The sequence below is a fragment of the Hetaerina americana genome, unplaced genomic scaffold (genome assembly GCF_022747635.1).
Source record: "Hetaerina americana unplaced genomic scaffold, ioHetAmer1.1.p SCAF_3, whole genome shotgun sequence".
Taxonomy (NCBI): Eukaryota; Metazoa; Arthropoda; class Insecta; order Odonata; family Calopterygidae; genus Hetaerina; species Hetaerina americana.
The window spans coordinates 65,745,202-65,758,871 of NW_027286874.1; the positions used below are offsets into that span (position 1 = coordinate 65,745,202).

General features: G+C 41.6%; 1 protein-coding gene across 2 annotated transcripts in view; it reads left to right on the top strand.

Annotated features, from left to right (window-relative positions):
- Positions 1-3,819: 3,819 nt before the first annotated feature.
- The window catches only part of LOC139690072 (uncharacterized), a 145,330-nt gene continuing 135,479 nt past the window's right edge, over positions 3,820-13,670 (top strand). For both annotated transcript variants that reach the window (XM_071587271.1, XM_071587272.1), the window contains exon 1: positions 3,820-4,793. The gene's annotated coding sequence lies outside the window, so the exon portion shown is untranslated. The remainder of the gene's footprint in view (positions 4,794-13,670) is intronic.

Here is a 13,670-nt window from a genome sequence, read left to right on the forward strand (position 1 = left end):
GATCGTTGGTGATGTAACGTATCTCCTTTTACATTGAAGAATTACTATGTTTCTTTCGAAAAAAATTGAAGTGAGGCGAATGAATTTGATCATTATTAAAAAATCAAAATATTCAAAAGAGGTCGTCATTTGGTTTGGTAACTTCTATCCGCGACGTATCGATCGAGCCCAATCTTTGAAAAAGAGCTCTGTCGTATTTTTTACGTTGAATTTACGTTGTCGTGATTTACAATTGGTTCCATGATTACACTACGAAGAAAAAACAATCACTTTGGCATTTAATATATAAAGTGTGTCTAACTAAATATGTATATTGCGTCTTGACTGACTCCTTTCCAACTTGCATGAAGTTTGGCTCGCGGTCGACTTCCAGGTGACAGTATACAACTGTGAGTTCAATTACTTCAAAATTGAGAGCAGGCAAGGAGTTCATTCAACTTCCTAAATCATTCTTATTATTTATATTTCCTCAAACTCATTCATTTTATACTTCTATGAGGGTCATTACGTAGATGGTCATACGTCAATGATAGATAATAATTTTAAAATACCTCTGAACAGTGATATCTCTTCGGTGAAAACGTCAGTCAGGAAAGGTAAACAATTGGATACTGAGATTGAAGGGAACGCAAGGTGCGGTGATGGGAATAATAGATTATAAGTTATCAGGCGCTGTATAATTTCCAATTTCTTAACTCTTAAGTATCAGCGTATTTTTAACTGCATGTACCGAAGGAAGTCTTATGCTGCTATTTGTGGGTAACTTTTGTGTTACAGATTTATTGGGGCAGGTAGTTTTTATGTTATCCTTTTGAGTCGAAGAAGGAATTAGCATGCGGTCGCGAGCTTAGCTCTAGGAAAACCGGAATGTGAAGGGTTATATCATTCATATGATAGAATTGAGCACCGAAAGGCGGAATGATCTTTTCGGAGGTGTTGTAGCTATCAATGGAATATATATATTATGAAAGTAAGAAAAACAGGAATGTTCACAATGCCGTATTTACGAGTCATTACCCGTTACGTCGGAGCGAGAGGCAGCCGTCGGTCGGTTTGATTTATAATAATAAGCGTGAAATAAAAACGAACATATTGTGTTGGTAGAGTTATAAAAGTGATGATCTCTGCGTAAAAGTAGCTCATGTCATAAATGCCGAAGAGCGGAGGTTGCAGATTAGAGGAACACCGAAAACGTAAAGCATTAAAATTTACGGTTATTTCTGAATTTGTTACCTTGCCTACGACTTGTAAAAAACTTTATTATTGTAAAGTTTGGATGCTTATGCACATTATATGTGAAGCAGGGCACCTCTTCTCCTTACCATCTGTGATTTGGGTGACATTTTGGTAAATATTGTCGGGGAAAATCATTCCACCATTTAATTTGCCTCATTAGAGACACAACAGATTTCTTTATGTTTCATTTATTTCAAAAATATGACTTCATCACACTATTAAAATATTTACAAAAGTTTTATTAGGGCATTAGCTGTGTTATTTTCTCTTGATTTAGAGTCGAGCTTAATTTAGAAGTGATTTAAAAAAACCAATGCTCGATTAATTTTGGAATTTTTGATAATAATGCTTTAAAATCAGGTTTTTTTTTAAATGCGTGATGAAAAACTACTGCGATTGTATAGAAGAAATATGTTATCTTTTGAAATTATTTGATCGATTAAAAAGTTACAATATTTTCAGATGCAATTTATACACTAATCGTTGAATGTACATTTCGATTATACAGTAATTCCAGCAGAGTATTCGGAATCACAGAATTCTCTTAAAAAGTGACTGACTTAGAAATTTTTGTGAACTGTCTTCGCGAGACTATGCGCGTTAGAGTGGTGCTCCTGGGAAATATTCAGTCATCCCTAGTAGTTATTATCATAAGGTAATCTACCGGTTAATGCAGGTTTTTGGATGGACACAACTACCAAATAAATATTTTCTGACTCCTAAAAAAACACAAAATCCAGCCACCTATTCTACATCAGGTCCCTCTTCATCTCTGAGTACTTTCTTCCTCCCTTCATCCCGTCCAACATCCCTATCCTGTTCCTTCCCTTTCCTCTTTTGCCCAACATTCTACCCTCTATCACAGTCTTCAACATCCCACTACCGGTCAACACCCCCTTCATCCACTTTTCCTGCCTCCATAGGATTGCTCCCAACAAACCCCTCTCTTCGCCCACCATACCAAGTACTTCCTCATTTGTTTTCTTCTCTGTCCATTTCACCTTCTCCATTCTTCTCCACACCCACATTTCAAAAGCCTCCAATCTACGTCTATCCTCCTGCTTCAATGACCACGTTTCCGCGCCGTACATAGCTACGTTCCATATCAAAGTTTTTACGAGTCTTTTCTTAACATCCTTACTCAAAGTCCCTGTCATCAACTCCCTCCTCCTTCTGAAAGCCTCTTTGCCTAGCGCAATTCTTCTCATTACGTCCCAACTACTTTGACCGTGTTGGTCCAAAACACTACCGAGATACGTAAACTGTTCTACATGCTCTAGTTTTTGCCCTCCTATTTTAATGTTAAGCTTGGCCTTTTTCTTCCTAGAAAATCGCATAACCTTTGTTTTATTAATATTGATTCTCATCCCATACCTGTCGCACTGAATTTCCAATTCACTCAGCAATGCTTGCAGCCCCTTGGCTGACTGACAAACTAAAGCTTGGTCATCAGCAAACCTAACTGATTTTATGATTTCCCCGCCCACCCTCATTCCTACCTCCAGTTCTTCCCATGCCTCTTTAATCATTTCCTCTGCATATAGGTTGAACAGCAACGGTGATAATGGGCAACCCTGCCTTACATCTCTTCCTAACACTGCCCAACCGGACTCCCTGTTCCCCACTCGCACCTGAGCAGTCTGAGACGTAAGGATGCGGATTAGCCTCTTGTCTCTCCAATATATTCCTATTTTCTTCAATATACTCATTAGTTTAGAAATTATTAGAATTAAAATCTAATTGTAAAAATTAAACCGTTATTTAATTTCCACATACATTTCTGGATAATCATAATTTTGAACTAGCCTCTTTCAATCATGATGGCTGTTCAGGAAATAAGTATCTCGAATAATATTAAAAGTGACATGTTATGGATAAACAGCCCAGATATTGACCATAGGGTCCAAGTTCTACTCTGGGTGACACCTTAGGACACCCCCTGCTTCACCCAAGCTGCGGAACCCTTTGCGTAATAGGTCTTTCTGGAAACTTCAGACGTTGCAGAGAAAGGAACTGGCCACTTAGAACTGATATGTAAATGTCATACGTCTTTGGAATTGGTACTAGATGATGACCCATCCTTACCCGTCCAACAATCATTTGGTTTAATAATTATGGTTTTTAAAGTTGTCAACTTCATGTTTGAATTTATATTATATCCGTTTTTACGGAATTACTCCAGCGTAAAACGAGCTTATATCTTTATTTGATGCAGGCATTTCAAATTAATTTTGCCTCGGTAAATGTGGCTCAATATCCATGTACCAAGATTAGAGTTACGAACTGGTGAGAAAAAAATGCTGCATAGAATTTCATTTCTGTACCCTCGGGTCTTCCCCTAGCAGAATATGTATCTCGCTTCTTTCCTACGGTTGGACAACGCCGCAATCTCGGGTTCTCCGCTCTAGGGGGTTCACTTATAAAGCGAAGACTCGATCGTCAGAGGCCGCTCATCCGCAAACCCCTCCGTTTATCCTTACGTGCGCTTTTCCTGTCGCAGAGCGAGACGACGCTTTCCCCTTCCTTCTCGGGAATCCCCTCTCTCCCGTCATATGCTCTGCATTTTCCACGACACTGCTCCTTCTTCCTCTCCGCTCCACCAGAACGCTCTCTCGCTTCCCTCTCTCCCGACCTATTCACCGCTCCTCGTGCATTGCTTACTTTTCTGACGTGCTAGCTTCCACTCACGGGCCGCGACCGAGTCCCGAAGCTTCTCCGCCGCTCCCACCCCCCGGCCCCCAGAGCAGTCCTACCCTCACCGTTCTCGACGCAGTCGCCGAATTTTCGCCGGTAATCCGAAGCCGTGCCGCACCGGTGATCGGATGTGGGTTCGAGAAGTTTCCGTGGGGGAAAAGAAAGGGTTTGCAGGTGGATGGTCGTTCGTCACGGTGCGTTTTTCTTTTTATCTCCAGCCCGCGTGCGATGGTGGCGGTAAAACTGTGGAAGGGATTCCGAGGGATCGTTTTCCACGCTCGGAGGAGGCGAGGGTCCCCTCAACCACCCCTCCACCTTCCCCACCCTCCGCCGATGTCCCCTCTTCTCTCTCACTCGCGGGTCTGTGGTCGATGACTGTGGAAACGGTAGCAGAGTAGCGAGTGTGCGAACGGCACCCTCCTACTCCAGTTCCCGCTGGCTTACTCCCCCCCTCCGAGTTGGACCCCTCCGCACGCGTCCCCCCTTGTGTTGCGCCGGTGCGGTGCGCGGAGGACCCCGAGGGAAGCCGTGCCGGCATAGGAGGAAGCGGCGGGAGCCGAGGCGAGCGGAGGAATCGATAGCACTTCCCGCATCCCTGGATCTCTCCGCGAGGCGGAGTTCGTTGCCAGGTGGTGGTGGTACTCAGTCAGTGCCCCGGCGTCCCACGCGGGAATTGCATCAAAGGGTGACTCCGTCCGCCGAGGAATCGGCCGGTCCATCACCCTTTCCTCTTCCCCGTTCGGTCTTCACCGAAAGGAAAGGTTTTAAGACCGGCGTTCCCACAGCCTCATCGGAGTTGATTTCTTCTGCCGCACCTCCGAAGGCGCACCTTGTCCGTAGGCGAGGCGGGAAGCCAGGCGGAGGTGAGTGAAGGCGGATTGCCGGCGAGGCGCGAGAACCTTGGCGCATGCGCGGGGATTTACGTCCAGTCCACGCTTACACGCGCTTTTCCCCCCCTCCCCCTTTCAACCCATCCCCTCAGCCCCATTCTCCAACCACCCTTTCCCAACTTCACCATCTCGACCGAGGGTTGTTTTTCTAATGTGTACCATTTGGCTCACGTGTGTTTACGCCCGTGTTGGCGTCCCTTCATTTCTCCCGATCGCAAGCGGGTGCGATTCACCCGAACCATTCCTTTTGATCGGAGATCATAAACCACTGCGAAAGTTACAGATTCGTTTTTTTTGGTGTGCTGAGGAAGATGTTTACCGAAATATTCAGGAAACCTGGCTTCTAGCACTACGCGATGTTGTCGCTTCCGTGGATGTGTCGGTGCGCTCCGTTCATGTGAATATGAATTTGTATTTTAATGTGTATTATCTAATGCCGTATGCTGAATTTTTGTTCTTTGATCAATTAAAGTAAAATTTGGGAGCCGTTTCAAGGAAGTCTGCGTAAATAAATTTCCCTATTGAGTGAAATATGTTTGAGGTTTGGATAAAAATGGATGACGTGGTACGACGGCCTAATTATATGATTAAGAGTAGAACAGATAGATTTAAGATGCCATTTTTTTCACGAACGATAAGGGATCAGAATAACATTGTCCGACCGCGGTAGGATCATATTCAGGTCAAAATTTAGTCTTGTGTGTATTCACCCCCTGCCACACACCCTAGCGGTGGCTTGCAGGTTACTAAAATATCTAATATCTATCTATCTAATCTTCCTAACTGAAACTTTAAAGTTGAAGTAAATTGTGTAACTCTTTGATCACTTGCAGAAGGAATATCTCTCGTAGACGATTTTGCTCTAACCAACTTTATGCTTGGATATATGTATGTATGTTTATATGTTTGTGTCTGCGTTGCATGTATGCATGTGTGTGTGTATGTTCGTATGTGGGTATGTATATATATGATCACGTATACAATACGTTGCGCAAGACAGATTCGTAGGTGCAAGTTGTCGTGCCGATCGCAGGCTTCCAGAAGTCTCTAAAGTTATCATACTTTTCTGCATTTGCTCGAAACTTCCAAGAAACAATTAAGTGCTTGCGGTCGTTTCGGAATCGTGTAATTTGCGCACCGTGTTTCAATTTCCCCTATTTTCCCCGACCATTCCGTGACTGTGGAAAAATAGGATGGCGACTTCTACTGAGAATAGACCTTTGTTCCATCTCAATATTTCGTCGCAATAGCCGGGTAGGGGAAAGAGCCGTGTGTGTGGGGGGGGGGGGGCGTTTCCCATTTCCAGGGTGCCATTCAGTCGTGACTCTCCGGGCCGTGGTGGAAATTATTGATATGACACGAAACCGAGTGCGGCAGAAAGACCAAAGAGTCACACGGCTCTAACTCTTCATTTGTTCGTTGTCAACAGGTGTGCCGTAAGTGCGTGCAACCTTCAAGTGATTAGCGTTCTTGTTTTTAGCTACGGGGAGAGGCCAAGGGCGTCTCATGTGGACGACGTTGTCGTCGATAAAATCAAGGCGGCGAGAATCGATGAGGGTTCCGCACGGGAGCGTTTTGTTTTTCTTTCTTCTTTGCTCCTCGCCTTCTTAACTCCTCTGCCACGACCACCATTCATGCTTTTGAAGCGGTTGGCAACGCTGGGAGTCCTCACTGCTGCCGGTAGAGTTGAACATAAAATTTGGGCGTCGAATCTAAAATCTCCGATCGATTGCATCTTTCAGCAACAATGAAAAGAGATTTAAATTAAGGTCAAAATTACATTACTGCATAAAATTTTTGACATGAGGAATTAGTTATTGACATGAAGTTAATATTTATATGACCGCATTAAGGTGATAAGATTTATTTGATAAATGCCTTCGCGCTCAAGGGCTATTGAGCGATTATGAATTAAAATTGATGGTTTTTATCTTTTATGGCATTGATGGAAGCAAACCGACAGAGATCGATGCGCCCAAATATATTGATTGTAAGGTGAACTCAGCCTTTCAGAAAGGTTCTAATATTTTATTGAAAGCAGTAGATAGAACTCCAAGGGAAATAATTTTGTAATTTTATTGCTTCCATACTTTAATCGCTACGACCGGAGACGACGAATAGCCGAAAGTTTAATATTTCTTAGAACTCACGTTACTCTGTAATCAAAAGCATCCCGATGTGCAATTATCATTGAAGAAGGTATTCTTGACATCGCCATCATTTCGCCTCTCATTTTCCATGACCTTCTCATAGTTTTTGTGACAACTTTTCCCAGAAACGAGGAAGAGGAGGTCGTATAAGTGTGTGATGTTGCCGCGAGCATTTTAATTGGATAAAAGTTCTCATCGTAGAAGGTCAAAAGATTAAATAAAAACGGTATGAGATGAAATTTCGTGCGATCATCTTTCTTCCGTGCCAATTTTCGGGGATGGAATAAGTTGCTGCAGCCGTGTCGCTCTGAGACAAGTTAAATTTTCTTTCTCGGAAAATGTTTTAAAGTAATAATTTGAATTCACTTTGGTTAATAATCGTATCAGATTAGGCAAACTAAATTTTTTGCTTTCTATATCTATGTCACGTGCATAACTATGCTCATCGCTTGATCAATTTGTATCCGTCGTCTGTAACTTCGTCATCTGAGAGACCTTCGTTTTATCGAGTAATTCTGTACATCGGGTTGCGTGCTTGTTTCACAACCTTTTGGCCAATGAATTGACGGCTAAATTGACTATTTCCGCATTGCGGTCATTAGTGACCGTAATACAATTTCTTCAGAGGCCTCTAAGATCTTTAAACGAGTCCTATCAGATTTGATATGAGTGGTTATTTGAGCAATCTATTTTATAATCAATATCAATATCCGTATACCAGGTCTAAATTCATTTTAGCCAGCGAGCAAGTTGATTATACTATGGTACATGATCGTTGGCATTACATCTCTTAAATCCTGACTTTATTGATTCTTACACAACCTCAAGTTCTTTCAATTCCTTCCCGTCGACAAACTAGCCGCCAAATAAGCCCATCTTTGAAATTAAGGCCGACTTATTTAATGGAGATGCTATACTGATACTCTACCACCATCTCTCATGGACTACAATTTCGATTTGAGCTTTTATTTATGCCACTCCTTTTCCCATAGTAAAACTAAATTCTTGCAGTGGGTTAAATGATTGGTTCCATATAATGCTCTTGAAGGAAATTTTTTATGCCCCTAGTCACTAATTGTAGTATTTTTGTAACTAACCTTGGGTTTCATGCCCTATTTTCCATTTATTGTAATTATTCTTTTGTGCGTAATTCAATGTTCGATTCTATTCTCGACGTTAGATACACAATGCACTCCTCTGTGCCAGACCTCATGAAAATTCAAGATGTCAGTCGGCGTGCCTAGAAATAAATCAGCGAATGGAATGTAGTTTAATTGGATCTGGTGGTAGCTAAGTGTGGAGCAGCTAAAACCCTTATAGCTTTATTAAAAACCCACTTATTATGTCAATTTGAAGTCGACAATGAAAAAGGATTGTGTTTCGTAAAACGTTTTACAAGGACGATGGAAAGCAAGTCGTTGGGCATTTTTTAATACTTTTATAATATTTTTTCTGGCGTCACCTGAAAAAAGAATCCGCTTAGGTGATTTAGTTCCTGCGTTTAAATTTTGATGAAAAGTGAAATAAAATATTTGTAACGTGCACCATCTCTAGCAGAATCCATTTAAAATAAATCATGCGAAAGAAAATCGTAAAGATGTATTTCCGTAAATATGTAATAATAGCGGAAGTGGGAAAATGAAATCTCTTAATGATAGCTAGTATTGATGTTGGACTAAGGATTGTAAGGAATACCAAGGCCATTTTGGGTGAGCTGGGTAGATAAAATATTGTCTTTCTTTCTTTTCCTTCGTCTTTCACTCCCTCGTCTGCGCTTTCATTTTTAGTTTTTAATTTTTTTAGAAATTCTCTGACGCAGGAGTTTAGTATGGTTTAAAAGTAAACGCGAATGTGTTATGCCTTCCTATGCTATTTGAAAGGCGTTTCAATTCACGTTTCAGGAGGACTGCTTGGACCAGTGTTTTTAGAGAGTTTTATGTTTGGACTAAGCGAACCATTAATCATGCATTTGATTCATCTTCCGATATGTTTGAAAAAGAAATTTTAATTTTTTGTTGTCAGTAGTGACAATGGCAAAATAAATTCTCCGGAAACATGGGGTCTTTTTCTTCTAGTCCCTGCCCTCGGCTTCTTGCCCGTCTGGAGGTGTGATATTAAAAAAAAGTAATTGAATCATGGGTCGTTACCCGCCCACTATCCGCATCGCCATTAAGAATCTTGTTATTTTTACCACCTATTGTGATGAATGAAATGATTTCAAAGTGAATTCATGAACACATAAACAGGTGAATAATTTGGTAGTAAGGGAGACGTCCAAGCTTTAGTTTGTCAGTCAGCCAAGGGGCTGCAAGCATTGCTGAGTGAATTGGAAATTCAGTGCGACAGGTATGGGATGAGAATCAATATTAATAAAACAAAGGTTATGCGATTTTCTAGGAAGAAAAAGGCTAAGCTTAACATTAAAGTAGGAGGGCAAAAACTAGAGCAGGTAGAACAGTTTACGTATCTCGGTAGTGTTTTGGACCAACACGGTCAAAGTAGTAGGGACGTAAGGAGAAGAATTGCGCTAGGCAAAGAGGCTTTCACAAGGAGGAGGGAGTTAATGACAGGGTCTTTGAGTAAGGATGTTAAGAAAAGACTCTTAAAAACGTCGATATGGAACGTAGCTATGTACGGTGCGGAAACGTGGTCATTGAAGCAGGAGGATAGACGTAGACTGGAGGCTTTTGAAATGTGGGTGTGGAGAAGAATGGAGAAGGTAAAATGGACAGAGAAGAAAACAAATGAGGAAGTACTTGGTATGGTGGGCGAAGAGAGGGGTTTGTTGGGAGCAATCATATGGAGGCAGGAAAAGTGGATGAAGGGGGTGTTGACCGGCAGTGGGATGTTGAAGACTGTGATAGAGGGTAGAATGTTGGGCAAAAGAGGAAAGGGAAGGAACAGGATAGGGATGTTGGACGGGATGAATGGAGGAAGAAGGTACGCAGAGATGGAGAGGGGCCTGATGTAGAGAGGGATGATGGATTTTGTGTTTGGTAGGAGTAATAAAATATTTGTTTGGTAGTTGTGTCCATCCAAAAACCTACCTTAACCGGTAGATTACCTTAAAAAAAAAAGGGAGACGTATAATTCTACTCGGTTTTCAGCGATGGGCTCTCAGGACCCACCATAGAACGTACGTTCCACTCCCACCACGAATGAGCCAAACTGAGTTTTATTTTAAATTATATTTCTTTTGTTTGTCAGTCAGCCAAGGGATCGCAAGCATTGCTGGGTACATTTGAAATTCGGTGCGATAGATATTGTATGAGAATATATGGAAATAAAACAAAGGTTATGCAGTTTTACAGAAATATAAAGGCTATGTTAAACGTGAAAATAAGTGGGCAAAAACTAGAGCAGGTGGAACAGTTTACGTATCTCCGAAGTGCTTTAGACCAAAATGGTTGAAATACTGGGTACATGAGGAGAATAATTGCTTTAGACAAAGAAACTTTCACAAGTAGGAGATAATTAAAATAGGAACGTTGAGTAATGATGTTAAGAAAATATTCGTTAAAACTTTGATATGGATCGACTTTGATAAGGATCGTAGTGATATACGGCGCGGAAACATGATAATTTAAGCAGGATGAAAGGCGTAGATTGGAGGCTTTTGAAATGTGTGTGTGGAGAAGGATGGAGAAGGCGAAGGGGACAGAAAGGAAAACAAATGAGTGAGTGGTATGGTGGGGAAGGAGAGGGGATTGTTGGGAGAAATCATAAGGATTCAGGAAAAATGGATGTAAAGCATATTGATCGGCACTGGAGTGTTGAAAACTGCGATAGAAGGGAGAATGTTAGGCAAACGAGGAAAGAACAGGGATAGGATAGGACTGTTTGGCGGAATGAAGGGAGGAAGGAAGTATGCGGAGATGAAGAGGGACTTCGTTGTAGAGTAGGATTTTGGGTTTTGCTAGAAAACACGAGAGAAAGTTGATTGTAGTGGCCCTCTAAAACCTACTTTAATAAGTAGATTAACTTTAGTAATAATTTATATTGTGTTCGTTCGAATATTGAAATGTAATCACGATGTGAACTGAGCGTCCGCCGTCACTGCTCCATACTCGTATACCCAGTTGCGTCTACCAGTGGGAGGCTTGGACCCCTCTTACCCTCTTAATCCCTCTTATTCCAGGCCGCAGGTGTAATTATTTCGACACATATTCTTGGTTTGATGGACGTGTGCTGAAAATAAATTATTTGATGATATAAAGTAGAGCCATCGTAATTTTATAATCCTCTTACCGGTAATCCATTTCAACTTGATGCGATGTTCACGCATTCATGGATGCTAAAAGCGAATGCAAAGCATAAATAGATGTTAGAATCATGAATTTACCCGGAAATAGAGTCCATCCAGAGTATGAAATGTGGAAGTACTAAGAAGGTAGGTAGTAAGTAGGAAGAACTCAATGGTCAATCAGCTCTTCATCCTTCTCCCCAATCAATCTACTGAAATCCTCTGCCTTTTAAGATATTATACCATTACTCTCTACAATAAGGGCACTAGTGGTGTAATTTACGTTAAATCTTGCCTGTTTGTTCAAAATTTGTAGAAGTCGTTAACGCCATTTTTCTAGGGTATATACAGTAGTATATTTAGTATACGTGTGGAATTATGTTGGCTCTGGGCATTAGTCCTATCTCTGGTTGCCGGGGGGTGAGTTATTGAAAGTCTCGGAACTAGGAATAGTCCACCATTTTCATTTTCCAGTATTTATATTGCGAAAATGTGACCAGCCGTCGGAAAATAATGATGAGAAATCACAGAGGTGTACCTCTGCTGCGAAAGTTGCATAAATGGGGCAATTACAACTATCCGTTGTATTTATTTAATGTCACATAACAATATTGAACCGAAGAACGCATCTTTGCGTCTATCTCCTGTTTTTGTGAATGTGGCCGGAGAAAGCAGTGTCACGTAAGGAATATTTGTACCACACAATTTATGAATTCAATTTGACATATTTTGGGTGAATTTTCAAATGCTAGCCTATTTCTAAAATGGGTCACCGTAGCAAATCAATAGTGTTCCATCGCCATCTATTATAGGGACATTCGGTACCGGTTGAGGGGCATGCTGGGCCGTTAACGCTCACCATTGATTTCACTTTGCTCAACCTAGTGAGCATTAATCTTGTTAACTTATTTCGGTGGATAATGGGAGGTTCACACCCTCCTAAACATTTCAGAAAACACAGCGATATTGATTTTCTGCTCATGTATCGCAGAAGAGAGGGATCTCATTTGTCTTTTCCAAAGTTACGTATTAGTGTTCAACGATTATCTGTTGCATGATAAATTGTCTAATGCCTTCGTGACCCTGTCCTGAAGTGATGATTTCCTTAGAAATGTGCAATTCGGTTAGAGTTCTGATGTCTCTCATGGGTATGGTGACTTTTCCTCCGTTTCCGTCATGCATCACAGCAAAACTATTTGGCGTTATGACCACTAACCGGTAAATCATCTTTTGCACAGAGTTTCAGAGAGACAGATTAATTTACTTCTTGATGAAGGAGCACTGTCGTGAAATTTCACATGGTCCACAATTTTACAAGAACAATTTTATGGTCCACAATCAACCTAAAATATGGTTGGATAGATTTTGATAAAGCTCGCACCGTACTCTGTGGTGTTTGACGTCACACATTGAGCGTGGGAGGGGTCACTCGGTGACATTCACATATTGAGGGTAAGTTGAACAGTTCCTTTCCCCGCGCTGCCCGCAGTATGATGTGGTCACCAGAAAAAACGCGTAGCTTGGATGAAACTTGGGGTGCCAAGTGACATCACGACGACATGGAACCACGAGGACATAGACCCTCTACCCACTCATCTCTATGCTACCGTTCTGGGAATACTTGTTGTGACTAATATGAAGTATTCTGCATTTTGAAAACTGAAAATATAAAAATATTCCGTTTACTCAGCTCGCCACGGACAGGGCTGGTTTTGGAACTAGACGACTGCTAGGAATATCACAGCCTTCAATATCATTGCACATTTGTGAATTCGACTCAGAACTCGAATATTACAGAGCTAAGGACTTGTACGCCCAAGAAAACTATTAGCCATTATTAAACTATTAAGTGCTAAAGTAATTTGTCAATTACACATAAAAACTTTATTTTTTTATAGCGATGACATCTTCGCTGACGAAACACTTGATCGAAGAAGACCCACACCAGCAATTTTATCCCCTAATATTCCAGCTCTAAAAGAAGGGTACCAGAATGGACTATCTCAAACAATTTGAAGTAATAGTGTCTAACCTTAAATAAATGTAATATTTCAATTGAATATACGTATGCAGTTCCCATTCCCCTTCGTTGACCTCCCGATGACCAAAGTTCTTAACCACTCAAACCGCATGCAATCTCACCCACTCCCCTCTCCCTCCCACCCATACTTAACAAAAGCCCTCGTGCCTCAAGCCCTCCTCCTCCCTCTTTGCTAATGGGCAACCCTTAACGAGTTTTGCAAATGCACCCTTACTCGCTCCATTTTCATATTCCTCGCCACACTTTCCGTAGCAACAACATGGTAAACAAACACCTTCCCTCCCCTCACATCCCACCGCACACCCCACCCTCCATCACAAATTCTCACCCCTCCCGAAAATGGAGTATACTCGTATACTTGTAGATGATGTTCTGTTACTCTTCTGAAGATGTTGCGCAGCAGCGAAACTTGGGTC